Raw genomic sequence first — 13,450 nt, forward strand, 5'->3', positions numbered from 1 at the left:
CTCCAGTGACTTTCGTCTGTCGGAGAGAGATCAATTTTTGGGACCGTGAGACGAATCTCAAGACACGTTACTTCGCTTGTAGCAATTCGTTCACGTTTTACCAACATATCCATTTATGTCCTTCCAACATGCCCATTTACCAACGTACGCGTTTTCTGATGATTCCAACACTTGTAGACATTTTTCACGATTGCATCGTGTATGTTGTACGAAACATTTCGGAGTTTCATTAACACTGTTATGGGAAATATTTAAATAATCGATCGTCCATTATGTTAATTATTATGTTAATTACTATTCGACGCTTATTCTATGCTTAGAATGATTACCCGCGTTGTATACTAACGTTTTGCTGCATATGTATTTACAATAGATGTTCTAATCACGTTGAAGGAATTACAATAAAAGTAAGTCCCAATACAATATACAATAAAAGTAAGTAAGTAATAATGTAAATATCAAAAATCCAGCATACGACAAATTTTTATTAAAGCAGTGGGCAAAAGATATTTGATTGGGTATTTGACATGTGAGATATGCCGAACGTACGAGTTCTTGACAGTCTAAATGTTCCAAATTCTTATCGTTCTTCGAACGTTTCATACCACGGAACAGCGATTCGCCAGAATACGCATCTGCTGTGATCACAGCCTCGCAGAAATCAACGTAAAACCAAGAAAAACGGAAAGTGTAGAGGAATAAATAGGAGGACGATGGTAGAAGTCATTGACGAGAAAAAGATTCTTGAGAATTTTTCTTCCTATCTTTTTCCCCGAGACACGTGTATCCATTCAATGCTTCCATTATCTCGGCCTATTTTTACAGTGACTCCTACCTTTCAAAGAGCTGGATCCTTTCGTTTCGTACACGGTTAGATCCATAGACGACACTAAGCCGATCCACGATCCCCGAAACAGGATTTTTCTTTTTTCTCCTCTACCTCTCCTTCTTCTTCAGGCCTCTCCTTTTCTACGGGGCCTTGGTAAGATCTCGGGAATTTCACGCGAGTCACGTTTCGAGCGGGGGATCACGCCTCGGGCCTCTGACTCGAGATTTTTCAGACACTCCGCCCGTGAACCGTCCCTCTCGGCCACTCGAAGTTGTCCGAATTCAATTACCCAAACAACAGAGCCTCGTCCGGCAATTCGGTGACGAAGAGACGCAACGAACATCGCGTCTCCCTCTAAATATTTGCCCGCGATAATGGCTGGCCTTTGAAGTTCGCGTGGGAGCACCACGAGTTTCCCAGCGATCCACGCTCTAACCAATCTCATAGAAGCTTTATTATTATTAGCGTAGACGGAGTACACGAACATTCTTGAGAACTATCAGTCTCCCGGCTATTGCCATTGAAACACTTTGGCAGCTCGATACAAATGGAACATGCCTCGAATAACTAAACAGAACCACCACTTCGGAGAAACAGCTCCACATATACATACGTCTGCAATGTCAAGCAGCTAATACCATGATCGACGTAGCGATTACGTCGGCTGATTAAAATCTGTCACTTTAGAATTATACATTTTCTGAAGCTTTTACCAAGTTGTCGAATCTTGGCAGCCACGTCGATCAACTGCATAAATTGGGAAGTAGAAAGTAGGAAAACGATAACGTTACAAGCATTGTCTCTGAAATTTACCATTTACCATTATGCAATCTTGCAATGTACGACCTAAGAAAGCAAGTCGTTCGTTGCTTGAGAATAAAAGGTGAAATTGATCGGCTTCTTTCTGAACCTTGATCCTCCAAGTTCTTACTAGACGAAATTTTTTAACTCAAATGCATATATCCCTGTATCTAATCAGTTGATATGAATGTTAGATCGAAAATCGGAGTAAAAGTATTCAAAATTAGAAAATATATCAGATTGGAATATAAAACGTCGTGAAACAGTTCTTCGCGTTAACCGCCGTAGTGGCGATCCTGTTAAAAAGAACTTGAAACAAAAAGATCAGAATTTCTATAGAAACTTCAGCCTGGCCAGGCTAAATAAGCAAACCCGAATTTGTCGCCGACTCTTAAGTCGTACTCGAGACCTATAAAGGCAATAATATCCAAGCGTCGCAATTTAACCGATCACCCTTTCCGTCACTCTCGCAGCTCTATTCGAGCAAACAATACGCACGGCCGAGATACCTTCCCTCCTCCCTTGGCGTTTCGAGAACTACAAGAAAAACAAACTCGAAAATCCCATAAAGCCATAGAACGGCGTGCTCACGGGGACCTATGAGCGCGGGAAATCGTTGGCCGCCGATGCTAAAGCGAGATAAGGACCGCGGATAATATCGAAACTCGAGCGGAACGACGTTCACGCGTCGCACGCACACACGCGCGTGCAGCACGCACAAAGCACGCGCGCGCCTGCCTCGAGCCTGGCCGGCGTATACAGCTGTTACGTGGCAGCTGATGGAAAAAAAGGGGTTAAGAACCCCGGATAGTTCCGACGGAAGAAAGGAGAAAACACCGGCAAGAAGCAGAGAAGGGGGCATCGAAGGAGGACCTTTACAGGGACGAAAAAGAGGTGGAGAGTGGGAGAGACCGAGCAAGGGGAGAGAGCAGCAAGATCCATTGAATCACCAAAAGCAGAGGGGTACGAATGAAAGATCTCTCTGAGCAAGCTTCGCGATTTCTGGATTTCCGCGTCTTTAGTAACCCGAGAAGCGAAAACAGTAGGGCAGGTAGGTTCGGAGTAGAAAGGGTGGGACGGTGGGGAGGCTGGAGATCGAGGAGGAGGAAATCGAATATCCCTCCTGTAAACCCTTTGAATCTGTCGCGCTGTTTGAATGAGGAAGGACCAGTTGGGGAAGACGTACGGTTGACAGAGAAAGGGACGAAAAAGAAGAGAAAAGAAGAAAAAAAAAAACAAAATTGCGCAAGATGTCATCTCATGGCCATTCTAGAGTTTCTTTCTCTGTCTTTTTCTTTTTTATTTTTCCCCTCTACTTCACGAGCCAGATCTTGGTGGAACATTGTTCGTCGTCGTGCATGCGCGTTCTTCCAGATTTGACGGAACCCTCGCGCGCGTTACCTGCTTCGCTCCACCAGCTGTGTTTTCTCAAGGGATTCCGAATTTTCGAACTTACACAACTCGGAGCTCGCGCGTTTCGATACCGAGGCTCGTTTTCTTTTTTAGTTGGTCCTTCGAGCCGGTTCTCGGCACCCTACCAAAGCCAGCAGTGGCTTTTGATCGGGTTTGACGCTAGATCGTGATACTGTCTGCGCGCGGAGATGCCCGATCCTGCGGCGGAATATCCTGGTGCACGCGGTGTCGGTTTCGTTCGTGGCGATCGCGTTCCAACGGAACGAAAGATCGAGCCAGGATCCATTAACCTTTCCTCCCCTAACTCGTCTTCCTTCTTTTTCTCTTCGCCACTTGCGTTTCGTTGTTTCCACTCCTCGAGATTATTTCCGAAAGAGCTATCGGTGGAACGATCTGACGGTCTGATGGATTACGTTTCACGATTCTGATTTAATAGTTCGCCGAGTAAGAACTGGTTAAATTAGAATTTTATTGTTTCCAACAGTTGATAGTATTTGTGTGGTTAAGGATTAACGCGTTCACTGTGCATGAATGTGAATGTAAGTTACACGTATGGTACGAACCTACAACATGGCTTAAAAGACACGAAATTGTAGAAATAATTCATACAAGGTGCAATGTCGTAGCATATAGAAACAGGTTTCGAATAAAAATGATATTTTTAATATATAGAATTGTTTATAGTAAATAGACTGATGATATTTATTATTAAAATTTGTTATAAATTTTTTAACGTACGCAGTGAACATAGCGTGCAAAAATATATAAAATATGCAAAGTAGGACGATATTTAACGAGCAAAATGCATCTTTATATAAATTCTTCGTGTAAAAGTCTCAATATGTCATATCGATTCTTTATATGGCAAAATATAAAATTGCACAGAATTTCTTAGTCTGGTAATGGTAATACACAGTGAACATGATAAAAGGAGAAAAAAAAACCCGATAGAAAAGTTGAATGTCCCGTGGCTTTTTCCCATGACTCAGGTAGGAACGAAGGTACGTATTAGAGAATCCTGGGGTTCCTTGCACAAATCCAGGATCTTGTCTTTCTATTTGAATAAGATTCACCCTGTTTATCATTTTCTACGATTTCAACCCTCAGTCTCACCCTTTCGGGCACGGTTGCGAGACGGGTACGTGGCCATAATACGTAAAAATCCTTTCCCAAGGGGTGAAATGAACTCCCCGCTTCTTTTTTCACCCTTTTGCTCGTCAGTTTCTAACGTCAAATTAGAATTTTGTACGGACCGGCTGGATAAAAATTCGATTTTCACCTGGACTCCGACCCTTTCCTTTCCCTCCAACATCCCCTAACCCCCAGGCACAGTTCGCTAATTTTAAAACGTACAGATAATAGGTTTTTTTTCTGGTCTACAAACTTGCTTCGAAAAAATAAGATTACTGTGTTATTCCGTATCCTGTTACGAATAAACTCGCTAGAAGATTAAAAAGTTATTAAGAGAAACGTAGATATACGACTAAATTAGGATTACGTAGAAAAAAGTCAATTATTTTCAAAACTCCTTCAAGAATGACCACATCGGAACGATTATCTCAAAAATGTTTCATGTCTATTATACGTACAGAGATATATTTCATATTTATGAACGTAGAAGAACAAAATTGGCTGGTACTTGATGTATCAACGTAGGCTGTTCTCTTTTTTCGTATCTATAAATCACATCAAATTCGCCTTGAGTTTGTTTAGATTAGACGTTGGTGAAAAATTATTTTTATACCCACTCAAGGTCTCGATGTTTGACTTGTTTACTTCTATATTGATACATCGAATAAGTCTCATAAAATAACTTTAACTTAACCACCGGACGAAACTGTAAATGTTACTCCTGGCTATTTCTTTTATTCGCTTGATTATTAAAAAAAATCGTTTCCCTCTCAGGCAGCGATCGACAGACTCTCGAGATTCATCAATTTTATCAACCCCGCCAAAAAGAAGAAAAAAGCCAAGAACCTAGAAACCTTGATTCGGAAAGGGAGACCTTTGATGGTACAGATTCACGTGAAAAAGGAAAAGAATCGGTTTCTCCACGGATCGAAAGAAAGTTAGACGCGTGGAATGACAAATGGATTTCTGGACTCGATTATACTCCGCTAGAAATCCACGGGAACCACGTGAGAGATTTGATGGATGGAGAGGCGCGATCATGTGTGGAAAATTTGCGCCGCGAATCGCCGGTTGATCGAACTTTTCACGAATGGTTCGTGAACGAATCTCGATAGAAACGATCTGCGAATCAAAGTCATCGGGTCCTTCTACCCCTTTTTTCTCTTTTCCCTTCTCTTCGTCTGTCTTTCGCCCTGGCCGAGTCTCTGTCCTCCGCCAGATCAACCGGACTATTTATTTTCGGCGTGTCAAAACGAGTGACTGATGACGACACGATGCTAATTCCACCATGTGGGAACCGATCGTTACCAGATCTCATCGCCGCGGAATAACAAAAAGCAGGACCCGTTCGATCGTGAGATATGGAATCGTTAAAAAAAGGAAAACGCGATCTGCATAAGCATCTTGAAATATTATCGGAGGAATTTTAGCGGTCTCATCTTAATTAATTAGTGTTGGAATTTTCCATGGTAATTGTTTAGAATGTTAAACAATTAAATTAACGTCAGAAGAAAGCTACTGAAGAGGAAAGGAACGCAGCATTTTACAATGATACACCGATTTACGGAAGTATCTGAACTTTTACTGTAGAAAACGTTCGAACATTTTGAAATTGCACTAATATTGTAATAAGACTGTCGCGATTATATCGGTAAAACTCGAAACCTGTTCGAAAATGTGTATGGAAATTGCAAGGTATTCACTGCAAACGTATGTTTAGTACAAAAGCACGAACGACGATCTTACCACTTCTAAAAAGTACCTACAAAATATTCGAGTACCTTCGTGAATCTGTATATAGGACGCTAAATGCAAATTTAATTTTACAGAGTGATGATTAAAAAATTGTAAGTCTCACACAGGTGTACGTTTTCTGAACTGTCCCTTTGTGCGTCATCCTCGTTAGGTCCGCAAGCTTTTTTATTATTTAATTTGTACTTTACAATTTGTCCAGCTGGACATTTGGTAAATTTTTCCAACTTAATTGCTAAATAACACGTGGGTGGGTATCCCCAGCGGGATACCATCTTCGAGTAGGTCCGCAAGTGAGAAGCTTTTCCGCGTTGAACGAGACACGGCCTGTCGATGTGTCTCTGTGCGTTCCAATAATCAGTAACGAAAATACCAACAGAAGAGAAGTTATTACGTCACACTGTTTCAAAAACATCCGCGTGGATAGAGAAAAAACGAGAATGATAAAAGAAGGGGGGGAATCGCATGCGAGCACTCCCTTGGCGAAAAATCGTAAAATACAATTTGTTAAGATAAACAGATTGGTCCATAAACTCACGAATTTTGACGAATTGGCTGACAAGGGTCTCCATTAGTCGGTGTTCGAAGGAAACGGCGATGAGCGTGACCGAACCCGTCGAAGCATCCATCAGATGGTGGCGGCCGTCTGAAACAGAGAAGAAACGATCAATTTCTCGGTGAGCAGTAAAATGCATGTTATTTCTCGTAAAGTGGCGTCTATCCGGGGGAAAAAAAAGCTAGCCAGCTTCGTGTGTTGTTTACCGGATGGAAGAAAAAGGCAAGGATACGTGAGGATCCGCGCCGGCGGAGAGAAACCAGAAAATCAAATATTGATTCTCAGTTATGAGCGTGTAAAGCGTCACGCGATGCCGGGCCGCCTTTATTAAGTGATTACTCTCATTAGCTTGCACGCGATGCGCTTTGTGCCGGCCGTTACAAGCCGATGAGACACAAAATGGCGTTCACCGTTGCTCCTCCTTTCGACCACCAGCGAATCCAACGTTCGTCCCCGTGACGTTTCCACGGGAAATTCGTCGAACGAAACTCGAAACCTACCACGAAATTAACCATCCGACGATGTTCAACGACGGTCAGCAACAACGTTTCATCGTCGACAATTTTGCTCGATATACGATCCCCGTTACGTTCTCATGAAAAGCAATTTCCTACCCTTTACGATCTATGCAAAATTGATCTTCCAAATGGAAGAGCAGACGTTGCATCCCTTGTCACCCTGGCTGTGATCCGAGGACAGCTATGGCCGTCATTAAATACTCGAAGCGGAAGCTCGTGCTCGGAGTTATCTATCCGTCCGAGAGAAAATGCTACTTATTTACTATGCGTTTAAACATTTACTACAACTTCGTGGATAAGCGCGTTTTGCTTGATTTGCACTTTCTTCCGTGTCCACGCTTAGATTGTTTACCATCTTTCGAAGAATTTGAACGAATCGTACGTAGTTGATACATAGTTGTCAAAGTCTGTACGATGTTACACAGTTCTTATACACGCGCATGAATATCTGAATGGCAGTGCTTCGCTGGAAAAATCTACAATTAGAATAATTTACGATTTCATTACTTCTCAAGTGGAAAATTTAGAAAGGACGACCCTCGACGAAAGTTTGAAATTAATAAGAACTTCATTTCGAAAGTTCGTGAATTAAACCTCGTTGGGAATGTAAACGATCCAGGAAAAGTCACTTCTCTCGAGAAACACGCTTCATCCGATTACGAAGTTGAAGCTTCTTCTACTCGATAGTTAGCCAACCGTTCGATTCTCGATCCTTTCCCAAAGTACCTTAAAAGAGCGTTGCATTACGATGAATTACAGCATCCAACGAATGCTGCTATCCAACGAATCCTATAAATAATCGTATCGATTGGGTCTTTGATCTTACCGAAGGGAGAGTTAGAATTACGTAAGAACTATTGGCAGTTTCGATCTCGTACATGAAGCTACGGCGACAGTCGAGGAAAGAGTAAAAAAGAGGGAAAACGAAGCGTGTATCGACAGAGTTCATCGATCGACCCGCGAACTGATTAGCCCGAGGAACTCGTGTGCGGCTCTGGTCGGCTTTTTGCGCGACGATTTTCACCGCTGCTTATTTTGCCTGTCTCTGTCTTTCTCTGTTTCGCGCAGAGCGAAGCCGAGGTCCCTCCTCGTGTCCCCTCTGTGTGTTTCACGATCGAAACGACGCACGCTCTTGTCCATTTGCTCGTCATGGTTTGAATTCTTACCGACCGTCCGACCGGACGACGAACCAGCCATTTGGAATTCGATCAGAAATACTTAAGGTGGCGTCTGCTCTCCTCTGCCTCCTTTCTCTCTTTTATTCCCTGCCGTGCTCTTCGTCTTTCTACCGGCCGTAAGTCACCAATCAACCCCCACCAAAGGCTTCTGGACGGCGTCGTTCGACGTCGGTGGACGCGCGGTTTTGGCCTCCGCTCTATCGAGGCCCCCAGCTCACCACCGATTCCAAAGGCTTCCGAAAGAATTTAAATTAAGCCAGCCTGGCATATCGAACTGGCTAAAATTAATTGATTTATGGACGCGGCGCAGTTCGACTTCTACCGATGTTTAGTCCGTCTCGCGAGGACGCTCCGACGGTTCCGGATGACGGCCAATTACCGGCCAACCAACGAGCACGCGCAAGAAAAATCGGTCCACGTCGTGTCCTTTCGCGTGGATACGATCCAGATCCCAGGGAGCATTCCTCTTCTTACCGACGCCACTTCGTCAACGATCGCGAGCTACGATGCTCGAAAGCGAGTTCAAGATTTGCACGATCGAAGGCAGCAATAAGGAAGCAGCTCCACTTTTCGGTAATTCGAAGGAAAATCCATTACTATGAAAATTAGTCGATTACAGCGTGTCGGCAGAAGCGATTCGATTTTGTCTAACTGTGAGATGGTATTTTTCGGTTCGTTCGAGATTCTTAAAAGTGAAGCTGCCTTCTCGTCACGGCAATCTCTTCAATCGAGGAGAAGTTTATAACAAGGAGACAGCTCCGATAATTCGCACGTGTACGTATTTCAAAAGTGTTACGACTCGAAATAATTCGATCGTGTGTTAGAGGAACGTCAAAACCGTCAAATGTAGTGGAATATTGCAAAAGTAATATTTGACCATATTGTTTCCTGGAGTTTATTTGCTAACGTTGTATATTTAGTAAATGATTTTTTTTTTATACACGATTCTTCCTGGTTTACTGAATTTGGTGAAAAATGTCGTTGTCTCCTTATTGCAGCGGACCCTTCAATTGAGCTATATGCTGTTGTTTTCTTTTCTCTTATAAAAATCGTTATTCATCGTGGGTGACGACTGTAAGTAGTAGATATTTTATGTGGAAAGAAAACACGTGTTTTAATGAGAGGCGATTCCGTGGACGAAACGGATACTTTCGGTGAACCTCGCCGAATACTGATTGTTTTTTCCGTCAAAAAGAGCCCGTGAACTTTCGATGAAAGGTGGAAGCTCATCAATAAGTTATGCACGCGTGCACATTGCCCTTTGAAGTGCCGCGCTCCCGGGCTTTTAACCTCGCTCAATACAATTCGACGAGTTGAACGATCGAGGAAACTACGATTTGAACGCCGAGAAATTTCCGACAGGTAGCCACCCCCGATCGTTTCAGTGGCGATACGTGAGCTTGTTTGTAATGATTAGACACCAGATGAGTGAATAATCGTATATTTGGAAAGCGGAAACAGCGTCCCAGAAACGTGAATGTAATAGAAAATTTATTCGTTCGAGTATTTAACTATGTTGTTTACCACTTTACCACAATTATAGCGTTATTGAAGAAAGAGGACGATATTGTTGAAAAATGATATTTAAAATTGCCAGACTATTGGAAGCGATGAAATTTGAGTGCTAGCGCCACCTGGTTGGTTGAAATTCGTCACTCAAAGGTTTCTTTAGGTCTACTTATTATAGGGGTCTGTTATCCTCCAACTGCTTTGGACGGTGAGTATTATCTGCTGGTAAAGTAGAATCCATAGAAAATTATGGAATATAGTTTCAGTTCGATCATCGACTGGTTTGATTTTAAACACCATCTTCTAACGACCTCTAAATCATACGCATTCGATATCGAAAATTGTGTGTATAATACGTAATCATTGACTAATAATAGGACTGCTGTATACTCGTCTGTGACGTAATTGACAGATTGGAAGCGTTTGATTTTCGCGTTATTACCGTTCACCAAGCACAGAATAGATGTGACGTTAAATAGGACCTCGTGTTGCACGTTCTGAAATACCGGCTTTGAAGATAATCAGAGTGCTTTTCACGCCCTCTGCAATTTATAACATCGTAACGCTTGTAATTCTGTAGTCCATTTGAACGAGCCCGGTTTATTCAAATACATAGCAAAGACAGATTTAAATAAACAGAATTCGACCGTATATCAAAGACAAATTACAGACGTTATTATATAGAATAAGTAATTAAATTAATAATTGAACTAAAACGATACTTCAACATAATCTTATACTAGCAAATAAACAGCTGCGTGTGCGAAAATATATTAGATGTATTTATTTAATAATTAATCGTTGAACAATAGTATACGCTTAGAATCGATTTATGTTGTAATGGAAAAATCACTTTTCATGGCAACGATAAAATTCGTCACCTTTCGACCAACCTTCTAAAACCTTGTCAAGGGTATATCATCAAATATACAGGGTGGTTGGTAGCTGGTGGTACAAGCGGAAAGGGGGTGATTCTACGCGAAAAAAGAAGTCGAAAATACAGAATAAAAATTTTTCGTTTGAGGCTTTGTTTTCGAGAAAATCGACTTTGAATTTTCGCTCGGTACGCGTGCACTTTATCGCGTCTCGTTATAACGGATCTCACTGTAGATCGTTGTCTCGATAGAAAAATTTAAAAAAATTTTTATTCTATATTTTCGACTTCTTTTTTCGCGTAGAATCACCCCCTTTCCGCTTGTACCACCAGTTACCAACCACCCTGTATATATGAAATATTCGATTCAGCTATTTTTGATTAAACGTAAAGATCGAAAAAGACTTTCCCTTACTTATTAGCGATTTAATCATTAATTTATAACATTGAAGCTACTAATTTATGAGCGTGTCACCTTTATTTCGTAGATACATATCTCGTGTGTATTTGTGCCATTGAGTAACGTACCTCGTTTGTGTTGTCACACAGCGTTATCTACGAACGATAAATTTCATGTTTTCTATTTTGCCAGTTCTAAATTATTCGGGTAAAGATATTTATGTTAAAATGTATTTCTTAAATATATAGTGACAAAGAATATTCCAGTATCCTTGTATTATCTTCTTCTAATTTATTTTAAAATTTAATCTACACCTATTTTACATTACGCGATTTTGACGGTTTATTTCTACTAGTTTCTCAATTTTAATTATAATTCTTACGTTAATTAGTTTCTCACTTGAACTCTAATTTAAATTCACTTAGAGTTTGTAATATTTCATATTGCAATAAGTACGAATTTGACTTTGAATACATATTAAGTTTTGCGCTTGCCTGTGCATAAGATACATACTTGTTAGGGTACATAAACTTCAGCTTTAAGTAATTTCAAGCATAGTATTAAACTTCACTATGTAGACCTACGAGCGTAAAAAGAAATTAGACTTTGATTTCATTCTCCATCACTTACTCCGTCAGTATTCCTTGATTTTATTAATACGAACGATGAAATAAATCATAAAATAAGTGCCCATTTTGTTTGACTGAAATATTGACTCTCAAAAAATCAGACGTTTTTGGTCTCATGGATGACCGTGTTTTTCATAATGTTCCACATTTATTCTATGGTATACAAGATCGATAAAGTTAGAATATAAAAGTAGCAAAGACTATTTATAGAGGCGGGTTGTACAGAGTTTACATAACTTTTTATAAGTAGTTTATAAAGAATTTCAAATAGAATTTATCGATCTTACTATCGGAAGGTACACCTTCCTCTTACCATCAACCAGTACTGAAAGCACCGATATCAAATGCACAGAGAGAGCGAGGATACACCAGTTTGTACACTGATTAACAAAATACATTAGCAAGTAGTTGGCAAACATTTCGACCCGGCTAGCCACCAAGAGGAGCAATCCGTCTATCAGCAAAGTTTTGTCGGGGAAATAACTTGTTCGAAGGACTCGAACTCGCCATGGCAACTCGGTAATTGTAGTTAACGCAATTCCCGCGCCAGTTCGGACGTCTTAGGCGTAACTTTGTCAACCGTGAGGAACGAGAGTCAGCTAATCCTATAGCAAACAAGAGAAACCTGTAACAAAAGATCGGTAACGGGCCCATCCGCCACCTACAGGCTATGAAGAACCGTCGTCAGCTCAACAAGTTTGCGCAGAGCAAAGGAATAGGACACGTATATACAAACACGCTAGAGTCTCGTAGCGATACATACACGCGCTCCAGAGGTGTTGCACTCGAGGGAAACAAGAAAAAGACGGAAAACCACGGCGGACGAGAGGATGGTTAGCTGAAACGAGAGTTTCATGAATGTCCATTCATTGAAAAAAGCCCCTTCAAAGCGTTGCGTACTTGGAGGTAGCAGCTCTGGCGGACGATTCCAAGGCTCTGAAAAGGGAAATGGAGAAGGCCAGTGTGTGCGATGTAGCAAGGGAACCTTTCTCTCGGAATCGATTGCGCTTACGCTCGTGACCGCTCGGGCTAATTCGGCCAGCATCGGCGATTCAAACATGTTCGATTACGCGAATGACGCGGTAAACACGTGATTTTGGAGTCTACTTAACCCTCTTTTAGCGAAATTTAATCGACAGGGAGAAAAATTACAGAAGAATCTCGGCACTTTGAATGAAAACCAAGGAAAATTTTTCAGAGTTATGCTGATTTTGTTTTAGCTCAGAAACGGCGTAAAAAAAGTCTTGAGGAACATCGGATTGTAAAAATTGTGAGATCATAGAGGTTCCACTACATATGGATATCGATGTATTTACGAGATTAACGAGAATTAACCGTTCTAGCGATAACATATTTATCATATGCTGCATACTTATTGCGATGAGATGTAGGTCAAGTAGATTACGTTATCTTCGATACGAAATACACGAATTGTATCTGAAATTGTTTTAAAGTTAAAAGACGCAATATAAGTGTATTCTATACGTTTAGAAAGTTGGCTAATTATCCGAGTGCTAAATTATATCTGGTAAATCATAAACTCACGAAGGAAAAAAACTCCGATAAACTAAACTTTTGTTAAGCGTGGAATACAAAAGCAGTTTGTTATTACTACTTTTTTAAATCCGCACAAGAGGAGAAATAATATTGTTAGCCTGCCAGAAGAAAGGTACAACTGGGAGAAGTACATTTTTCAACAAATTTGTTTGAGATAAAGAGTTATTAATAGTTGATCGTTTAGCGATGTCAAACATAACTCTCGTAATTTTCCATTTGTAGCCCATAAAACTTTTTGAAAGCTTTGCTCTTCTAACACGGAACTCAATTATTTTGAAGCACGTCATCGTATTTATCGTAATA

This window comes from Bombus flavifrons, chromosome 14 (assembly GCF_040668555.2).
Source record: "Bombus flavifrons isolate JBK064 chromosome 14, iyBomFlav1_principal, whole genome shotgun sequence".
Lineage (NCBI taxonomy): Eukaryota > Metazoa > Arthropoda > Insecta > Hymenoptera > Apidae > Bombus > Bombus flavifrons.